At 40.8% G+C, this 21,660-nt stretch overlaps 1 long non-coding RNA gene across 2 annotated transcripts in view; it reads left to right on the plus strand.

The window, feature by feature from the left end:
* The window catches only part of LOC116761603, a 138,771-nt gene that overhangs the window by 70,926 nt on the left and 46,185 nt on the right, over positions 1 to 21,660 (plus strand). The window contains exon 1 of one of the 2 annotated variants that reach the window (XR_004352063.1): positions 14,177 to 14,584. The exons of the other annotated variant lie outside the window; for it this stretch is intronic. This is a non-coding gene — a long non-coding RNA (uncharacterized LOC116761603). Of the gene's footprint in view, positions 1 to 14,176; positions 14,585 to 21,660 lie in introns of those variants that run through there. 2 annotated transcript variants of the gene reach the window in all.

The following is a 21,660-nucleotide window of genomic DNA, read 5'->3' on the forward strand; positions in this document are numbered from 1 at the left end:
ATCTTAGGGTGAAAGTAAGATATTATATTCCACTTAAGAAGGAGGAAAAATGGATAAGAAATGCAGATGGCCAATTAACTTCTTCAGTCAAACCTCATGCACATGATAAAAAAAGTAAAGTTTAATGTTAAAAAAAAAACCTTTAACATGTTTATATGTTTGTAAAAGCTTCAAACTGATTAAAATTCTTCAGTGACAAGGTTAGGTTCCTTGATCAGTGGATGTTCTCATATATTTCTAAGCAAAATGGAATGATTTTATTTGAAGCTGAGACGTAAGGACAGAGTTGTACAAGGAAATCCTAAATTGACTAAGAAAAGTCAAATATATAATTTAAATGATTTTTGCAATTTACTCTTTCAATAATAAAATTCAACCAAACCTAATTAATTTTCAATTTGTAGCACAATGTGCAGTTTTAGAAAATATGTCATTAAAGAGATATACAACCAGGGACTTCCCCGGTGGCGCAGTGGTTAAGAATCTGCCTGCCAATGCAGGGGAGACAGGTTCGAGAAGATCCCACATGCCACGCAGTAACTAAACCCTTGCGCCACAAGCGCTGAGCCTGAGCTCTAGAGCCTGTGAGCCACAACTCCTGAAGCCCTCGCACCTAGAGCCTGTGCTCTGCAACTAGAGAAGCCACCGCAATGAGAAACCCGCGCGCTGCAACGAAAAGTAGCCCCCGCTCGCCGCAACCAGAGAAAGCCTGCGTGCAGCAATTAAGACCCAAGGCAGGGGGCTTCCCTGGTGGCGCAGTGGTTGAGAATCTGCCTGCCAATGCAGGGGACACGGGTTCGAGCCCTGGTCTGGGAAGATCCCACATGCCACGGAGCGACTGGGCCCGTGAGCCACAACTACTGAGCCTGTGTGTCTGGAGCCTGTGCTCCGCAACAAGAGAGGCCACGACAGTGAGAGGCCCGTGCACGGTGATGAAGAGTGGCCCCCGCTCGCCGCAACTAGAGAAAGCCCTCGCACAGAAACGAAGACCCTACACAGCCAAAATAAATAAATAAATAAATGAATTAATTAAAAAAAAAAAAAAAGAAAACACCATTTTAAAAAAAAAAAAAAAAAAAAAAAAAAATACCCAAGGCAGACAAAAATAAATTAATTAATTTAAAAAAAAGAGAGAAATAACCAGAAGCAAAGTAAGTGTAATCATCTACTAGGCTTAGATTGGGTAAAAAGATTAATTTACGCTTATTCAGTACTATTTGAATAGGTAATATGTACACTATTTTTTTTAAAACATGAATTGTACATTTATTTGGTTCAACAGACATTTTCTTGAGCGTCTACTAAGTATTAGGTTTGATGAGGGACACTGGGGATACATAACATCTGCCCTTGGAGAAGTCTCAAGCATAGCAAGTCAACTCTGTACCTTGTAATATTGTGGAGGGTGCAGAGCACTATGGGGGAGGAATTTTTAATCCAACTTTTAGGTAATAAGTACATTATTGAAAAAAAAATCAAGGAATCCAAAAATCAAATATCTCTCGTCCCATCCTGTTCTCCATCCACCTAATTCTCAACCATCCTAGACGGCGCACAGAGACGGCACACCCTGCAAGTTATTATTACTTGTGTGTGTGTATACATGAGTTCTTTAGCACATATGAGCAAATTTCGATATGGGCTTGTTTCTTTTTACACAAAAGGTAAAGTCCCGAGTACACTGTTGAGCCTTCACTTTTTTCTCACTTATTTCTTGGAGATCTTTTTGTATCAATATGCAAATCCTTTCACTTTTGTTTTTTCATGTACAGCTGTATCATATTACACTGTATGGATGTACCATAATTTATTTGACATTCGGGTTGTTTTTAATAAACAGTTCTGCAGTGAACAACCTTATGGGTGGTTACTTCCCAAGTATACCCAGAAAGGTAGAATTGCTAGTCAAAGATACAGTCATTGGTCATTTTAGTAGCTGTTGCAAAAATGCCCTGTGTTTGCGCTAATTTAAAGATTGCACTCATTTACCCTTCCATCAGCAATATATGAGAATGTTTATTTTCCATTTGGTGTTATCGATCTTTTAGATTTTTTTGGTGAGTGATTGGAGAAAAACGGTATCTCAGTTTTTCATTGTTTATCTCTTTTAGGATTTTCTATTGGACTGTTAGTCCTTTTTTCCCCTTATTTGAAAAAGCTCTTTTATATTAGGAAGGTAAGATCTTCATTAGTAATATGAGTTGGAAATATTTTTATCTTACATTCTCATTTGTTTTTTGACTTGCTGGGAATGGCTTTTGACACAAAAGTTTTATTTTTATGTATTTGAATTTATCAGTATTTTCTTTTATGGCTTTTGGATTTGACTCATTGTTGGAAAGGGCAACTCTACTCCAACATCGTTAAGAGAGCATCCTGTTTTTCTTCTAGGGCTTGAGTACTTTTCATTGTGTGTCTTCAAATATTTTATCCATTTGGAATTTTTCCTGGAGTAAGATATGAATTTTCCCCCTAAAATGTTACCCAGTTATCTCAATGTCAAGTATTGAATTGTCCATGTTTCCACACTGTTTTGTGATGTCATTTTCATCTCATATCTATTTGGATCAATTTATGAACTTTTAAAAATATACATATTTTTATACATTTCAACTCTTAAAAATGTTCCCATGCTGTTTCTGTGTTCAGGCTCCTTTTAGGTAACTTCAGTGTTTACTTTTTTTTTAAATTTTAAATATGCTTTTTTCCTCTTAACAAAGCTTTGCATTAGTTGCTTCCTTGAGCAAAATCTCTAGAAACTTACACAGAATAAAAAATGTGTTTGCAATTATGTGAAAATATTATTCGCATCAGAACTAATTCTGCAAAAGCTGAGTTCTTGCGAAAAAGAAAAATCTATTTCAAGTGAACTTCCCTCAGTCCCAGAGAACCTCCATATACTCAGGTCAGAAATATTTCTTTATTATACATAATGTATTTTAAAGTATTTAAAGATGGATCAAATGGGCAAAGAGTTGGAAGAGAGGGTTTTAGATCTACCTCAGAATCTCTTGGTGAGGTTACTTAGAGACTTATCCTTAAATCACATTTATTGCAGGCTGGTTTTGTCACTTTTAAAAAATATTTTTAAACTGGAAACAACAGCGGGCTGGTTATATAATACTTGTAATGGCAGAATTTTAGGGAAAATATCAGGTCTGCAGGCTTTAGATAATCAGATGCAGTCACGTGTGAAAGTAGGAAAGGGGGAAGAGCAGCGCTATGCCTGATTATTTACTTTCTGGGGGTGCACATAGATTATTTCTGGTTTAATCTGGAAGATTATATAGCCGAGAATAAAGATCCCATAGACATTCTGCAGACGCCAGAATCTCACCAGTTGGTTTTAAACCTGAGACACATAGGCTGCATTAGACACTGGACCACCCGCTCATGTCCTATTCCTGACTTTCTTGAATCAAATAAGGTCTTTTTGAAAAGCTTGAAATTAGTATTCATATAAACAGGGAAATGCTGAAACCAGCTGGCATTCTGTAAATGAAATCACTAGAACAGGAACTTGGAACAGTTTTTCTTCCTGATGATTTTGCTTGGTCGTCACCATAAATGGCCCCAACTTGGGTCAACCCTCTGACTCTTCCTGGGGAAGACATCCACCTAAGTATTTTACAGGGTTTATTAAATTATTTTAAAACATATACTGTGTTTAATATAGACATGGCTACTTATAAAAATAAAACATCTATTTGGCAATCAGGGAAGAATGACATACAATGCTAGAAAAAAGAGGAAGCAGTTTCATTACTATCAGACGTGGAATAGAACTTAGTCTCAGCTAGATCTCATTTAAGAAATGGAAACAAAAAAAGAAATCCAATTTACTTCCTAAGTTTGTATCAGAATATCTTTTCTTCTTCAGAATATTCATCCTGAAATTTAAATGAACACATCAAAAATGCCAGTCCAATCTCCTCATCGGAAACTTAATATGATCGCTTGAGAAAAATATCTCATTAACTATACCCGGAATAGTTTTTGCCCATAACTAATAACATGTGTAAACAGAAATACAGGAAGTCAAAATTAATTTTAAACATACTCAGTGAATGTACCGCTCTCTATTTTTCATAATCTAAAGGGAGAAAAAAAAAATGCGTTACTGAGAAAATATCCAAATTTCTTTGAAAGGAAGTTTATTGACTATTAGCACTGAACTCCTTTCTTGTGTGAAATGATTGACCAGTGTGTGAATTTTTTTCTGAGAGTAAGGATATAGGCATATCAAAATTGGGATTAGGAGGCTGGATGATTTAAGTGCCCTGTGTAATTAAATGCGCTCCTATGCTCTAAAAATAGCATTTTGTTGGGCTTACCGATACAATAGTGAGATAACCTATAGGAGGTAACTTGTGATGATGCTATGGTCACTATGCAGTTGATAAGAAGCGTTGGTTGATGGTTACTGTTGATGAATGAAGAAATTATTGGAAGAAGAGGGAATGAGAGAACAGCTGTAAAGTTGCTAGCACGAGGCAAAGAATGAACGAAGCAGTGGATAACGGTGATTATTTGGTGGTAAAGCACTGAAGGCAAGGATTATAGTTTATGTTCCTTTTTTTAACCTTTAGCACCTCAGAAGGCTTTCATTGTTTGCTAATTTTGCTGCCTGAGCAGTATAAATCTCCCTGTTTGATTCCTTTTTAGTGGTTCTTTATTAAAACTGCCTATGAGAAATGAAAATTGAAAAGGCTTTTTTTCTTTTTTCTTTTTTTTAAGGAAAGGAAGACTGGGATAAGGTCAAATTACTGTTTGGTTAGTGTATAATAGGAAATAATTACATTAATTGAAAACTTCCTTTCCTGATATTTCAGACATTCTAGGGTTTGTGTTTTTTAAATTAATGGATGTATTAAGCACCTTCTGTGCTTAAGGGGTAAGACTTGGTGCCTGTTCTTTAGGCAAATTATTTCGTTTCAGTGACAAAGTTCATGCTCCCTTATGTGTAACATAAGTGTAGTATAGTTAAGTCTGTACTAAGTGTCTAAGAGGATTCAGGTCACAGAATGACGTGAACCGTCAGCGCAGGAAAGTTTCCTTGAAAGAGATTAAGGTCAGTTCTTTCTCTGCTTCCACGTGTGGCCCGTAACTGACCAGGAATCAGAGAACGGGATTGCTCGGGCCTACAAAAGAACAAAGGGTAGGATTAATGGGATTGGGGAACTTTGTTCACAATCTTGGGAAGATCGCTTAACATGTCACTGGGGGCACTTTGAGGGTGTGGGGTGTTTGTGTGTGTGTACCTCACCACGATCATGTTTTTTCCTGGAATTTTCCCTTTCCGAGTTAGTAGCTAAAGATGCCATAGAAAGAATCGAGGGGGGACAGAGATGGTTTAGGATTACATTTGAATGAAAAAGTGGTGGTTTCAGAGGGTTCATTGCTGCCCCTGAACCTGGGGAAGGGCCTTCCCCCGGACCCTATCTGGGGAAACCATATGAACATGTTCTTTCTCTCAGTGTGAGTGAAGTTGACATTAGAAGGGAATTGAAGAGAGCTCAGGGAAAGACAAAACGGGCCTCCGTTTTTGATAGGGATGGAGATGGGGCAGATACATATGACGTCATTGGGAGATTCTTTCGCCTCTGAACACGATCTCAACCGGCTCCTTGGAAGTCTTTCCAGTCCTGTGGCATCCTCCAGTTCCTGCCTTAGATTTCTGCTTTCCAGCAGTTACCTAAAAGCACAGCCAGACATTCGTGACTGCTCATTTCTAGCAATAATCTCCTCCCTTGAAAGAGCCCCTCATGGTGAGAGTCCCGTCTCCTGCTTTCGACACACATGCCTGCCTCAAATGTCCTTCTGACATCCAAGGTACAACTCTGAATTGTAGGAATTCTCTGACCCTCTGCTCTGATCCCAGAATGAACACTCGGCTGAATCAACACTTAGGTCATTCTTTGCAAAAGAATTCCTTCTGCATCACCCCATGCAGACTGCTATACCACTGAAACCTTTCTCTTAGACCTGGAACTGCTAGCAACGAACATTTCTTCAGGGATCTTAGCAAATCTAGAGTCTCCAGGTGTCTGCTAAATCCTACCTCTGTTGAATCGTTTCGTTGCTTAGCATGCAATTCTATTAATTTTTCTGATCTGATTATAGCTGAAAACCTATGACAACTTGCTATGGTCAGTATGTCATCCTGACCCTTACTTAACAAATATCAGAGTTCTAACTACGTGCTGGTGCTAAAAGGCTCTCTTCTTCCTCCGAGAAGAGTGCTTTGATGGCCTTCTTTATTGGGGAAATGAAGGTTGCTGCTATACCAACATGCTTCTATGTGTGACTTGCCATCACATTTGTACGTCTTAGGACTTTTCTTTATTTTCCAGATATTCTACACTGATCATATGTCACTGCCCTCTAAAAAGTCATCTGAATAGAAACGTCATCCCCCCCCCAAATCGACAGATAGAAACTTATAAAAATAACATATGGAGATGTTCACATACACATACGTAACTTTTAAATAAAGATTCACAACTAGGAAGTTTTGATAATAGTGATATTTGACACTGACCTAGTGTTTTACCGTTCAACAGCTGTTTTCGTATATCTTGTATTGGAGGTCGACTGGCTTAGTAGTTAGAAGTCAGTTCACATCTTGATATGGCGCGGGCTGGGCGTTGAGCTTCTCTAAGCCTCAGTCTGATCTCTGGGCCTATCTCATAAAGTCATTATGAGGATTTGGTGGAATGACACTTGTAACGCATGAAGAGGATCTAGATCATGGGAAAAGTTCGATTCACGTTCCTTATTGTCTGATTTCTTTCCCCCCACAAACATTCTTGTGCAAAGGTAGGGCATGGGGGATTATCTTCATTTTACCGAGGAGGAAGATCGTGCTCAGAGAGATTTGCTGAAATGACAAGCAATTCTTTAGTTCTTAAACTGAGTTCCAATTGCAGTCTTATTGCCGGCCTGGAAAGGGCCATCAAGTGAGTCCCCAGGGACCTTTCTCTAGGGTGGGGCAAACACACAGGGAACCTGAAACACCCGTTGAACCACTCTTGTGGGGTTAAGAGAACCCCTACGGATCTGACCCTGTCAGATCCTCTACAGAGTTGCAGAGCTAATGGCCTCAGTTCAATTTGAGTCAAATGTAAGAAGCCAGGTTCAAATCATTCTTTACTCTTTTTTGGGGGTGCAGGTGGGGGAAATGATGAAAAAAATATATATTAATTTCAGTAACCTTCTCATTTCTAAATGAAACTTACTTGCCTGAGAATTTCTGTGTGTAGTTGCTTTCAAAACTCAGCTGCCTTAGAACGCTCTATGACATAAATCACAGCAAGATCCTTTTTGACCCACCTCCTAGAGAAATGGAAATAAAACCAAAACTAAACAAATGGGACCTAATGAAACTTAACAGCTTTTGCACAGCAAAGGAAACCGTAAACAAGACGAAAAGACAACCCTCAGAATGGGAGAAAATATTTGCAAATGAAGCAACTGACAAAGGATTAGTCTCCAAAACCTACAAGCAGCTCATGCAGCTCAACGTTAAAAAAAACAAACCACCCAATCCAAAAATGGGCAGAAGACCTAAATAGACATTTCTCCAAAGAAGATATACAGATTGCCAACAGACACATGAAAGAATGCTCAACATCATTAATCATTAGAGAAATGCAAATCAAAACTACAATGAGATACCGGTGATATCACACTGGTCAGAATGGCCATCATCAAAAAATCTAGAAACAATAAATGCTGGAGAGGGTGTGGAGAAATGGGAACCCTCTTGCACTGTTGGTGGGAATGTAAATTGATACGGCCACTATGGAGAACAGTATGGACGTTGCTTAAAAAACTAAAAATAGAACTACCATACGACCCAGCAATCCCACTACTGCTACTGGGCATATACCCTGAGAAAACCATAATTCAAAAAGAGTCATGTACCACAATGTTCATTGCAGCACTATTTACAATAGCCAGGACATGGAAGCAACCCAAGTGTCCATTAACAGATGAATTGATAAAGAAGATGTGGCAGATATATACAATGGAATATTACTCAGCCATAAAAAGGAACGAAACTGAGTTATTTGTAGTGAGGTGGATGGACCTAGAGACTGTCAAACAGAGTGAAGTAAGTCAGAAAGAGAAAAACACATACCATATGCTAACACATATATATGGAATCTAAGAAAAAAAAAGGTCATGAAGAACCTAGGGGTAAGACGGGAATAAAGACAGAGACCTACTAGAGAATGGACTTGAGGACACAGGGAGGGGGAAGGGTAAGCTGTGACAAAGTGAGAGAGTGGCATGGACATATATACACTGCCAAATGTAATATAGATAGCTAGCCGCATAGCACAGGGAGATCAGCTCAGTGCTTTGTGACCACCTAGAAGGGTGGGATAGGGAGGGTGGGAGGGAGGGAGACGCAAGAGGGAAGAGATATGGGGACATATGTATACGTATAACTGATTCACTTTGTTATAAAGCAGAAACTAACACACCATTGTAAAGCAATTATACTCCAATAAAGATGTTAAAAAAATAAAACAAACAAACAAACAAACAAAATTCAGCTGCCTTGGTTAACATGGCTTTGCAAAAGGGGCACACACAGAAGCCTGGAACCAACGGTGGGATGCTGGCCGGCCCTTGCCTTATTTGGGCAGGTGTATTCATCCAGCGACTTTATGTGAGACAGGGCTCCTCTTCTTAAACTACTTGAAAAGTAATGCATCTCATCAGCTTGTGACAAAGATGCGCTCTGTGATTCTTCTTAGCAGTTTCATTTCTTCTACAAGATAAAAGTTAACGCCTCACAGCACTTTTTGTGTTAACCATTCTTGGACAAGTAACCCAATTTTCTTTTTCCTAAAATATAGTTTTAAAAACAAATTCCTTTCTTTTACAATGAACTGAAATGTTAAAATGTTTCGGGTAGGAACAGTGTCACCCGTCCTTCTGCTGTGCTTCTTGCAAAAGTATTCTTGGACTGCTCAGCTTTAAGAGAGATAGACTATGTCAGTGAAACATTCCCAATAAGTAAAGGGTAATAACTCACATTATTAAAGATATTTTGTTCACTGATGGATTCTGTTAGTGGTAACTTTAATTTATAGGAGTGAAATGTTAGAAGTCAGTTGACCAGCAAAATCTCTGAAATCACCTTGTTGAGAAGACTATCTGGTAAACTTCAAAGTGGAATCTACAGAGATAGTATGGAAAGCTAATGTTAAAAGCTTCATAAAATCATAGCTTTGAATTATGATGAAAACATAGTTTAGGAAAATAAGCTGGAAAAACTAGGTTTAACGGTTGGACCACAGATAGAAAAGTATTTAATATAGGCATAATAATCTGCCAAGAATATATGGATAATTTCTCCTGGATATTTATTTTTACTTCTGACAATTTCAAAAGAACTACAAAATGCCATAGAAAAATATAACAGCTTTTCTCTGATTGGTACATGTCCCGGGGCATGTTTTGGCGATAATAGAAATGTTAGTTTTGCTGTTCACACAAAAACCCCTCAATTTGGCTAATTTAAGTCTCAGGCACAGAATGATGCCTACCAGAATTCCAGTGAGATACTGCGCACGTTGCTTCCTGTCCTGACCATTTGAGTGTTGCTAGGCAACAGTTAAAAAGGCGCCACATACCTTTGGTGTGACATTGCCAGGTGTTAAAAAAAAATGATGCCAGGTTAGCTGAGCTGAGAAGCTAGGAATCCATTAGGAATAAAAGATTCCTGAACGAATCCACACTGAACGTGCCTGCAGGCACATGGATGTAGAAACATAAGTTATTAGTAGTCATCCACAACTTGTTACAGAACAGACAGAACTAATTTTCTTTAAAATAATATGTGGTCACGAGAGCAACCTTGCCACGGATACCCTACTTGTTTCAACTGTAAGCAGTGAATCGATTTTTTTTAAGAGGTGAGGGGTTTACAAAACAGCCGTAATAGTAGATTATTCATATCCTCTTCTCCCCAGTTCTGAAAAACCTGGGGAAGGAGATTAAACTGTAGCCTCCAAACTAAGACATCTATAGGAAAAATGAATTAACTCTCATAGGGGTTGCAAATTGAAATAACTCTTTTTTTTTTTTTTTTAAGCCAAAGCTCCTGGAATTAGTTTTTCTAGCAAGATGTTATCCCTAGGGTGAAATTCAGATGCAGAGTTTAGAAGCTGAGGCGGGGTTGTGTTTTCCAAACATGTCCTTCCCTCATGCCCTTCTAACAGTGTGACGATGGCATCCCTCCATCAACAGGTGGGGCCTATGTCCCATTTCCTGGAATATGGGTGGGCCAATGACAGGGCAGAAGGGATGTCACCTGACTTCCAAAGCTAAGTCATGCAAAGGGACAAAGCGCCTGCTGGGATTCCTTTCTTAGAACTTTGTCTTAGGATCCCTAAGACGAACCCGTGAGAGTACCAGCTAGCCTGAAGCCACCTTGCTGGAGAGACCACATGGGAGGCTCCTTAGCGACACTTGTAGCCTCCAGCTGTTCGAGCCTTCTTCCCACCACCAACCTCCAGACACAGGAGAACCCGCCTTCAAACCATCCCTAGCTGATGCTGAGTGGAGCGGAGACCAGCTGTACCCACTGAGCCCTGCCCAAATTGCAAAGTACTGAGCAAAGTAGTGTTATGCTACTAAGTTTTCTGGTGGTCTGTGATGCATCATTAGAGAACATTAGGATTTGGAGAAAATTTTGTTAGAGTTAAATGCTAAGTAAAAGTTAATATACCCATAGCAAGGTTGTTTGACCAGCAAATCAATAAACTGTCATTTACAGTGTTAGTGTCAAGTTTGAAACAGAAAACCACCTGGTCTTGATGAGAGCTGTTGACAAACATGGAACCGTTTGGTTGACGAGCTTCCTTGATATTCTTCTGAAGCCTAACCATAGTCTAATGTCTTGATTTCTTAATTATGATAATCGAGTGAACAGAGGAAGGCAGAGGATGTCGTGGTCTTTTAGTGTCTGCTTCTCGTGATTCTCTGGGTTAGGAATGGGGAGAGTACTCAGCTGGGTAGATCTTCTGCTCCATGGGATTTGGTGGGAGTCACTCACTCAGCTGCCTCCACCTTGTGGCTGGGCTGGGTTGGAAGGTGCAAGAAGGCCTCTCTTGCACATCGCCTCACCACTCATGTGCTGTGTCTCATCACTCAGCCATGTAACCCAAGCTTCTTTAATGCATGGAGGCAGACTTCCCAGAGCGGAAAGCAGGAACTGCCAGACCTCTTAGGGCTTGAGCGTGAAAGTCCGAGAATGTCACTTCCATTGCATCCTACTGGTTAAATGAAGTCACAAACCAAGTCAAGGGGAGGAAAAAGAGACTCTACCTGTAGAAGGATGGTGTGTCGTGCACATACAGGGTGGGAAGAAATTGTTGGCCATTTAGGAGACAAACGGGAAGAGTAATTGGCTCTGAAGAGGGAGAGAGGGGTTCTAATCCTAGCTCTGCCACTAACTAGCTGTGTGGTTTTGGCCAAGTCACCTGTTAATGCTTAACCTGTTTGTTCACATGCCAGGTGTGGAGAATGAGTCATGAGCTCCAAGATCCTGTCTAGTTCCAAAAGTTTGCCTCTAATCAAGACAGAACCTACATTAGCCTAGAAAGTGAGGTGGGGGGGAGGGTATATAAACAGGAACACAATTAATGAATTATCCAGTTGTTCTCCTCTGGGCTGTTGTTAGCCTGTGTTTAACCTTTAGCTCTGGACGGGCTAACTAATCAATCACCGTAGGGTCTCAGCTTTTGAGGCTTATTCTTCTATCTTCAGGACTTTGTTCCTGGTACAACCTACCTTCCCCTTCCACCTCTTCCTCCTTTTCAGCCTCACGGGGTGGGAAGTCAAAATGCTGTTCAGCTTTACAACTGAGTTTTTATCTTTTACAAGGAGCAGGAAGCATTAGGGCTCTGAAGGGAGCTGGAGTAGGGACCCTGGAACTAGGAGTTGACAAAATAGTGTAGCCATTTGAATACCTCTCTGAATATTGTGTTGAATAGTCTGCACCTGCTGCGAGATGAGACCTACCCCCTCACCCCCAAAGTGAACTGAAACAGTTTTTTGTGTGTTTTTAAAAATCTTCAACTATGGGCTTTATACTTGTGAAATATACAATTCCTTCAGCAAGCAGTCTCAAACCCTTGATTTCAGGAGAACTACAGGTTGCCACAAGGACCCCCCCAGACTAGATATTTGATCATTATTTGGGAGGTTCAGGATGGAAAAGATCTACAGTGGGTACACAGGGTCTTTACCTTAAGGAGCTCATCATTTAGTAAGTTATCAGGTGCCTTCCAATTTGAAGGCCTCAGTTAGACATAGCAGGTGAGCCCTTACTGGCTATACCTGCTCCAGGAATTTCCACAACAGCATCCAGATACACGCAGAGCCCTGTGTATCCTACCCCGTTACTCCTTTACGCTAGTCTGTGATTTTTCAAGTTGGGGGTAGGGTGGGGACACTAAAACAATGTGCACTGAGATCTGCTGGATCCCAGATGATCATTCTGGCACTAAACTCTCACCCCTCCCTACATCTTTCTACTTTTTTGCCAGAACTCTTAGGACTCCTCAAATCAGAAAATAGTCATGTTTTTTGGTCACCATAAGCAATATACAAATCCTCATGCTCAAGAATGCAGCTTATCATTACTATCAGAATAATCTGCTAGATCTGCCACCCACTCCATGTTTTTGACCTTCATTCTTTCTCTAAGCTCTCTCTGTTATCTCCACCAACTAGGATCTTCTTATCCTTGCTTCCTTAATATCCCACACTGTCTCCCCTCACAACCTATTTCCAGTGCTTCCATTGCTTCCGTTCTGTCAAAATTTCAGTTTAGGCCCCTACAAACCCAAATGCAGGAAGGATACTCTTTCAAATGTTATGAAGAAACATGTGATCAAAATCAATCCATGAACAGTCACTTTTCTAAAATCTTTGGGGGAGAGGTGGCAAAGATGAACCAGAATTTTAAGACCTCAAAGCAGTAATGCTTTTTGTCATTGGTTCAATTCTCATTGTTCCTGAGTCCTTCTCCTATTCTCTAGTAATCAGGAAATGAAATTTGGGGGTAGAGGAGCAGATCTGAAGCTATTTCCCCATTATATTTGCACCCAGGTTATCAGCCTAAAAAAACTGTCCACGGGACAAATATGACAAACGGGGGACAGATGTTCACCTAAGTCCTGTATCAGGAATGCCCCAACTTAGGCCATGACAGCTTCTAAGCCGTGTTAAAAACAACAAAAAGCTAGTTCTCAAGGGACAGATGTCTTAATCGAGGGACTCATGCCATAAGAGAATACACAACTGACATAAGGCACATATTTCAGGTCTTGAATCTAACATCGCAGTCTACATCTAGCCTTGTATTTTTCTTCGTATGACCATACACAAGAAGGCTGCACAAGAACACCTGTCATTGGGTTACGTTAATGGAAGAAGTCTAAGTGTCACTAGAGTTGTATGCGTGACCTGGACTGGCCTCTAAGGCAGGCCGATGGCCGGGTGGGTGCCCTCGGAAGAGAGCATCACTCAGCCTGCTACTCCTACTGGAAGAGACTGCCCACAGAATGCTCTAGAGATGATCATTACTAAAGGGTGTGCTGCTCTGAAGGAACTGCTGAGGTTCATGACATGAAGGAGTTAGTGAGGGTTCCAGAGATTTGCATTTAGACATGAAATGGGGAAATCTGGAGCAGTCCTTTCTGACCTTCCTCTGACAACCCCAAAAGGGCAGGGTGTGCAGCCCGTGACACCCACTTCCTTCCTTTTCCGAGTTAACGCCCCCTCCCCCATCCAGGCCTGCCCGGACGCCCCCGTCCCCCGCCTTCCAGTAGAGCTCGCGGCCTTGGCCGCGCAACAGTCTTCCGACCCCCTCCAAATCCCGACCTGGCGCACGCGCACACAGCACGCGGCCAAGTAGGCGCGGCCGGCTGGGCGAGAGGGGTAATGAATCGGCCAAGGCTGCAACGCTCCCTCGAGGGGGCTGGGCAGCGAGGGGGCGTGGCAGCGAGGGGGCGTGGTGAGCGCGAGGCCCCGCCTTTCCATTGTAGGCGGCGGGGCCAGGTGCAGGCCCACGTGAGCAGCCGGCCCACGGGCTCTAGGGCCCGGGCGCGCAGGCGCACAGCAGGGTTAGGGCGAGGTCGGAGGCGGCAAAGGGGTGAAGGCGGAGGAGGTAGTGCCTGGGAACAGGCAACCTGTGTCTGGCGCGGTGCCCTGCAGCTGGTGGCGGGTGGGGCCGGCGGGCGGGCTACCGCTTTCCCGTGTCGACGGAGGCTGCTGACGGGAAAACGATCCGGGAGGGAGCGCCTCGGCCCAGGTCCTTTCCCCTGAAAACCTGCGAGATTTCAGGGCCGAGTAAGCCAAGCAGAAGACCTGGGCAGTGTTAACAAACGGACGTTGAGATTCGCAGAGATCAGCCTTCGAGGCCTCTGTCTGCCCGCCACCGGCTCTGTGACGTCTGGCGTGTCACAGCCTGGCCTCAGTTTCCCCACCCTTCTAGAGGGCTTGCGGCTTGCGAGTGGCCCCGAAGAAAAGAGTTAACGTCACAAATACTACCGGCCTAGTGAGTATTTAGAGCATCTGAGTCACGCCCTTGCCCTCATTTCAACAAGATGAGTTACACGGTGGTTTAGTGCCAGGGCCCCTGTGTGAGCTTGGGCCTCGGTTTCCTTTGTCAGCGCACAGAATGTGCTTCGAAGGTAACGAGAAGGGAGTGTGGAGCGTTGTCCCTGGCACATGGTGGGCACATAATGCTAGTTCCAGGTGTCAGGCAGAGCAAATGGCGTCGACGTAGAGTTTATTTTAGAGTAGCCAGGCCGTCTGGGGGATGCAGCCACAGACCATGCGAGCCAGGGTGCATACCTGCGGATAGCGGTCCGTTTCTACTCTGTCAGCTAGCCAGGGAGAAGGGATACACTTAATATTTTATTAAGTACACTCCCATTTATCCCTGACTTAGAAAAGGCTTCCTTGGTCTAATTTTCCCGATCTCTCTAGTTCGTAGTGTTTTAGAAACGCTAAAGGAAACGTTTCATTGGTTGTTCTGAATTTGATGTTACATTTAGTTCTGTTCTTTTTATTTTTTTAAAATAATTTTTGGCTTTCGTTGCAGTGCGCAGGCTCTTCGTTGGGGTGCGCTAGCTTCTCCCTAGTTGTGGCGCGCAGGCTCTCTAGTTGGCGTGTGCGGGCTCTGTTGCCCTGCTTTATTGCCACTCGGCATGTGGGATCTTAGTTCCCTGACCAGGGATTGAACCTGTGTCCCCTGCTTTGGAAGAGGGATTCTTAACCGCTGGACCACCAGGAACGTCCCCATTTAGCCCTCTTATGATGATGATGATGAAGGAAATGTGATCGATCTGTATTTGCCATGGTTATTAGTATCCTGGATTAATTGGGGATAACATTGTCAGTACTCAGCAGGAGAGCTGGCAAAACCTTACGTTCAGCTGTTACTGGGGCTCCATGTTGAAAGCTTAAAAAATATTCGTGTTCTGTGCTGTATTACCTCCGTCGTCTCAGTAATACCCCAGCTTCCATTGTCTCTAGGGTAGTCCTTGAAAGCTTTTGTTAATTTTTATTTTTCAGACATTTTGACCTCAATCTCACCTTTTCCTACCAGTAACCACTTAAAGATTCTGTTGCTGCAAGAGTTCAGGGAAAATCCATTTGTAATATTATTTGGAGAAGGGTGACCACACCCTGACTTCTACAGTGTTGAGTAAATCAAACTACTGCTCTTACTGGGAAAAAACCTGCAGCTGAAGCTGGGGTTAGGGATAAAGAAACCCAGCTAGATTTTGCCCCTCAGTACTAGTGAGAGTTTCTGTTTGTGGTGTGTTTATCATGAAACATACTTTGCAAGAATGTGACTAGCTTTTTGTAAGTCTACCGTGACTATACATGGTTTATGATGACTATACATGGTTTATGATGCCTAGCATCTAAGACATGTACAAATAACTAATAGATCCTGACCCCCTTAAATGACTGACGGGTGTTTGGAAAAGTCAGTATTCTGCCCACACAATAGCTCCTTGCTGGAAAAAGTATTTGGTTGATATTCTCTATAACTGATACTTTTAAAATATAGTATTGAAAGCATATGAGAGATTTTGGGGTTTGACTTTTTCATTTATTTTCATCTTCTCATTTCAGTATTTTAAACAGTTGTAGAACTTATGTGCTGGTATTAACAGCTTCTTGAATTTGGCTTAAAAGAGCTAGTTGTCCTTGGTCTCACTATTTCAGTTCAACATACATTATTTAACAGAGAGTATAATATGCTGAATAACTGAACTGCAACAATCATAATAAACGTTCATTGAGAATGTACCATTTCCATTTGTTTTTATGTTTATCATATATGTACATTTATTTCACCATTTTGGACACTGGGGAATAAGACAATGTTTATTATATGTTTTCACCTCGGGAGTTTATGACTTTGTTTCCTCTCTTTTTTTTTTAAGAGAAAAGAATCTTTCTGAAAAGTGAAGCCTTTTAATTGTGGTAGAAATCCTGAATATAATGTTTCATTGAGAAACAGTACTCTCCTTTAAAATTTTTGTTGTTTTTTCTTTGTTTCAAATGAAATAACGAACTCTTACAATGTTAGTGTGGCCCTTAGCCAAAACCAATCATTTCTTACTTTAGTAAAGGGATCAAGAATTTTAATTTAATACATAGCAAGTATAATACTTAAGGATCTGCTCATAAAATTGATATTGGATGACAAAGGTTTTAAAACAAGGGTTTTAGACTTCAGAACAGGAAAGGTAAATTTGTGTTTATCCTGTGCCTTATTAAAATATTGGAAATTAATAGTAAAACGCAGTGATGGATTAAAAATAAGCCATTAGACTTTGGGCAACATGGATTAGTCAGTGATACATATATGTATATAATGATACGTATGTATATGTACCATTGTTTGTTTTACAAAAGTCTTTCACTTTAATCTCCTCTCATCAGTTCTCCTATATCACTTTCATATAGGTATTGCTTAAGCCATTAAAGAGAGGAAGAAAAAGTTTCAGAAAAGGAAAAAAAAAATTCAGAGAAGGTGAAAGGAAATTGCCTAAGGTCTTCTGAGTCCAAGTCCTATAATGCTCACACAATAAAAAAAAGACATGGTGGGCAATGAATATTTTTGATTGAGCCCATTGTCAGTGCAGTCAGTATAGTGGAATTACAATTCTTTCACTGCGATTGACTCCTCTGTTCTAATTTTTACCCGTTTCTATTAACAAAATAAGGATTTCTGAATTTAGCAGGAATAGAGTGGTGAACAAGATGTAAAGCAGCCCCAACTCTCATGGGAGTTACAATTTAGAGAGAGGTAACAGAGAGCAAAATAACTTCAGATTGTTAAGTGCTAAAGAGATAGAGAGCGCATAACCCAGCTTAGGGTGTCATGGAAAGATCCCCAGGAAAAGGGTACCTTAATTGTTGTCTGAAGGATAAGTAAAAATCAGGTGAAGGCAGGAGGAGATGGACAGTCTCAGTAAAGGAACAGTGTGTGAAAAGACGTGATGCAGAAGAGTGCATCCATTGTTCTAGGACCTGGAAAGAACAATGTTAATCATTATAGACGTAGGGGTGTGTTGGGGGCAGTGGCTTTGGTGAAAGAGGAAAGTGTGAGAGATGAGGATAAATAAGGAAGAAGGAGTTAAAGGACTTTGAATCTGTGAGTAAAGGTTTTGGAAAGTAGGGTAGAAGAATGCTGGGAGCTTTGAGACTGTGAGTAGGAGGAACAGCTATTAGGAGACCATTGCAGAAGTCCAGGTAAGAAATGATGGTTGCCTGGAAAAGGGTAGTGACACTGCAGATAAAATGAGGATGGAAAGGGAAGATAACTGAAAAAATACGTATGAGTAGAATTTTTTCTTCAAAGAATGGTTTATCGTCCTAGAACATAATTGGTAAAAACTCAAGTTGCATACTGCAGAACTTGCATCTTTTTAAATACCGAAGTATAGTTGATTTACAATATTATATTAGTTTCAGGTGTACAACATAGCATTTCAATATTTTTATAAATTATACTCCATATAAAGTTATTATAAAATATTGACTGTATTCCCTGTGCTGTACAATATATCCTTGTAGCTAATTTATTTTACGTGTCGTATTTTGAACCTCTTAATCCCCTGACCCTATTTTGCCCCTCCTCCCTTCCCTCTCCTTACTGGTAACCAGTAGTTTGTTCTCTATATATGTAAATCTGTTTCTGTTTTTTTTTTTTTTTTAATTCATTCAGTTTTATTATTTTAGATTCCACGTATAAGTGATAGCATACAGTATTTGTCTTTCTCTGTTGACTTACTTCACTAAACGTAATACCCTCCAGGTCCATGCATGTTGTTACAAATGGCAAATTTTCATTCTTTTTTTATAGCTGAGTAATATTCCACTGTGTATATGTATGTGTATTTATATATACGCCACATCTTCTTTATCCGTTTTCGTCTCTTCATGGACACTTTGGTTGCTTCCATATCTTGGCTATTCTAAATAATGCTGTGAACATTGGGGGTACATGTATCTTTTCGAATTAGTGTTTTTGTTTTGATATAATTTCTATTCTGTTAAATCTGGGGGGACTTGTTCTGTGGCCTAACATATGATCTGTCCTGGAGAACAGTTGAAAAGAATGTGTACTCTGCTGTTTTGGGATAGAATATCCTGTAGATATCTATTAAGTCCAGCTGGTCTAATGTGTCATACAAGACCACTGTTTCCTTATTGATTTTCTATCCGGACGATCTGTCCATTGATGTAAGTGGGGTGTTAAAGTCCCCTACTATTATTGTATTATTGTCAGTTTCTCCCTTTATGTCTGTTAATACTTGCTTTATATATTTAGGTGCTCCTATATTAGGTGCATATATTTTTTTTTTTTTTTTTTTAATGCGTTACGCGGGCCTCTCACTGTTGTGGCCTCTCCCGTTGCGGAGGACAGGCTCCGGACGCGCAGGCTCAGCGGCCATGGCTCACGGGCCCAGCCGCTCCGCGGCATGTGGGATCTTCCCGGACCGGGGCACGAACCCGTGTCCCCTGCATCGGCAGGCGGACTCTCAACCACTGCGCCACCAGGGAAGCCCAGGTGCATATATTTTAATGAATGTTGTATGCTCTTCTTGTATTGATCCCCTATCATTATGTAATGCCCTTCTTTGTCTTTTGTTACAGATTTTGTTTTAAAGTCTACTTTGTCTGATATGAGTATTTGTTACAGATTTTGTTTTAAAGTCTACTTTGTCTGATATGAGTATTGCTACCCCAGCTTTCTTGTTGCTTCCATTTGCATGAAATTTCTTTTTCCATCCCCTCACTTTGAGAGTGTTTGTTGTGTGTGTGTCTTTACGTCTGAAATGAGTCTCTTGTGAGCAGCATATAAATGGGTCTTGATTTTTCATCCAGTTAGCCACCCTGTGTCTTTTGATCAGAGTGTTTAGTCCATTGGCATTTAAAGTGATTATTGATAGGTATGTAGTTATTGCCATTTTGTTACTTATTTTCTGGTTGTTTTTGTAGTTCTTCTCTGTTCTTTTCTTCTTTTCGTTTTTACCCTTGTAGTGTGATGATTTTCTTTAGCTGTATGCTTGTGTTTCCTTCTCTCTAGTTCTTGGGTATCTATTGTAGGTTTTTGATTTGTAGTTACTATAGGGTTCATATATGTTGACCTGTAACTATATCTGCTTGTTTCAAACTGATAGTCATTTAAGTTCAAACACATTCTAAAAGATATACTTTTTAAAATTCCCCTCCCCCACGTTTGGTGTCATATTTACATCTTCATGTTTATCCCTTAACTGCTTATTGTGGTTGTAGTCGATTTACAGTTTTTGTCTTTTAATCTTCATACTAGCTTATTTAAGTGGTTGATCCACAGCCTTTACTGTATGTTTGCGTACGTCCTGACCTTATCGCTTCTCTTGCCTTCCTACCTGACTCCGTGTGGATCTTTCTTTATAGCCTTGCACATATAAGAGTCTTTATGCCTGTCTCCAGTTTGCTTTCAGTGATAATTGCTCTGCATGTAAATGTATTCTTGATGTGTTTGTGCAGGGAGGCAAGTCCAGTGTCCTCCTACTCTGCCATTTTGACCTCTTATATATGAGTAGAACTAATGCAGTTTTGTGATAGTTTGGATGAAGGGAGACAAGAGAGTAATGCCTGGGTTTCTGTTTTGGCAATTGAGAGAATAGTAATACTACTCACTGAGAGGAGGGATACAAAACAGGGGTACAAATTTGAGAGGAAGACTGTGAGGGGAAAGATAAGAGTTCAGTTTTAGACAGATTGAGTCTAAACATCAAGCTGAAGATGATGACTTGGGAGGTTTGAGTCGAGGCCAGTGATTTGGAATTATTGGGGGGATAATATTTGCTTCTCATTACGATTGGGAGAAGATTAGAAATACTAAGAATACTTCAAGCTCTTTTTGAAGAAAGGAATTACGTTTAATTTACATGACAATTCTGTAAGCAACCTCTAGAACAAGGAAAAAATTGCATCACAAAGAATCAGAGCTAGTGGCTTGAAAAGTGCCTTAATGTGGAAAGACACCTAATTTTCTTTTAAAAAATGAGCACCGGGAGGGCCCGGTGGGATGGAGGCTGGGAGACTGGGGCAACTGACCTGCAGCTCAGCGGGAGGCAGGTGCCTGGAGATGTGACTGGGGCCCACATGGCCAGGTTGCCATCCCAGAGCAGGGCTGCCACACCCTGGCCCTGGGCCACCCTCATTCTGCATGAAAAACCAGCTCCATGACCCCCCAGCACAGGTGCATTTTTTAAAAAACAAGTACTTAGAGAATTACCTTTCAAAAAAGTACTGCAGGGATTGTTAGATTGGATTTTAAAAAAATCGAGAACCAACTCTATATGCTCTCTACAACAAACTCACCTTAAATATAGAGACATAGGTAAGTTAGAAGTAAAAAGATGGGAAAAACGTATGCCATGCAAAACACTAATCAAAAGAAAGATGAGGTGGCTCTATTAATACCAAAGTAGACTTCAAGAAATACTGCCAAGGAAGAAGACGGGCATTACATAATGAATAAGGGGTCAGTTCATCAAGAACACTTAACAGTCACAAATGTGAATGCACCTAACACAACTGAAAGAGCCAAAGGTGACATAGACAAATTCACAGTTTTAGCTGGCAAGTTCAACTCTCCTTTTTCAGTAATCCATAGAACTAGTAGACAGAAAATGAGCAGGGATGTAGAGACCTAAACAGCCCTGTTAGCCAACTTGATGTAACTGACTGTTAGAGGATACTCCATCCAGCAGTAGCAGAATACACATTCTCGTCAAGTGTATGTAGGAAATTCCCCACGTTAGATCCTATTCTGGGCCATAAAACAAATTTCAACAAATTTAAGAAATCATATAGAGTATGTTCTCGGATCCCAGGAGAATTAAGCTAGAAATTAATAACAATATCGGCAATTTCCAACTATTTGGAAATTACACAGCACACTTCTAAATAACCCTGAGTCAAAGAGGAAGGCATAAGGGCAATTAAAAACGACTGTGAATGAAATGACAGTGAAAATGCAGCACACGCTAAAGCAGTGCTTAGAGGGAAGTGTAGCGTAAAAGGCATATATTAGAAACAAAAAAGGCC

Source organism: Phocoena sinus, chromosome 11 (genome assembly GCF_008692025.1).
Source record: "Phocoena sinus isolate mPhoSin1 chromosome 11, mPhoSin1.pri, whole genome shotgun sequence".
Lineage (NCBI taxonomy): Eukaryota > Metazoa > Chordata > Mammalia > Artiodactyla > Phocoenidae > Phocoena > Phocoena sinus.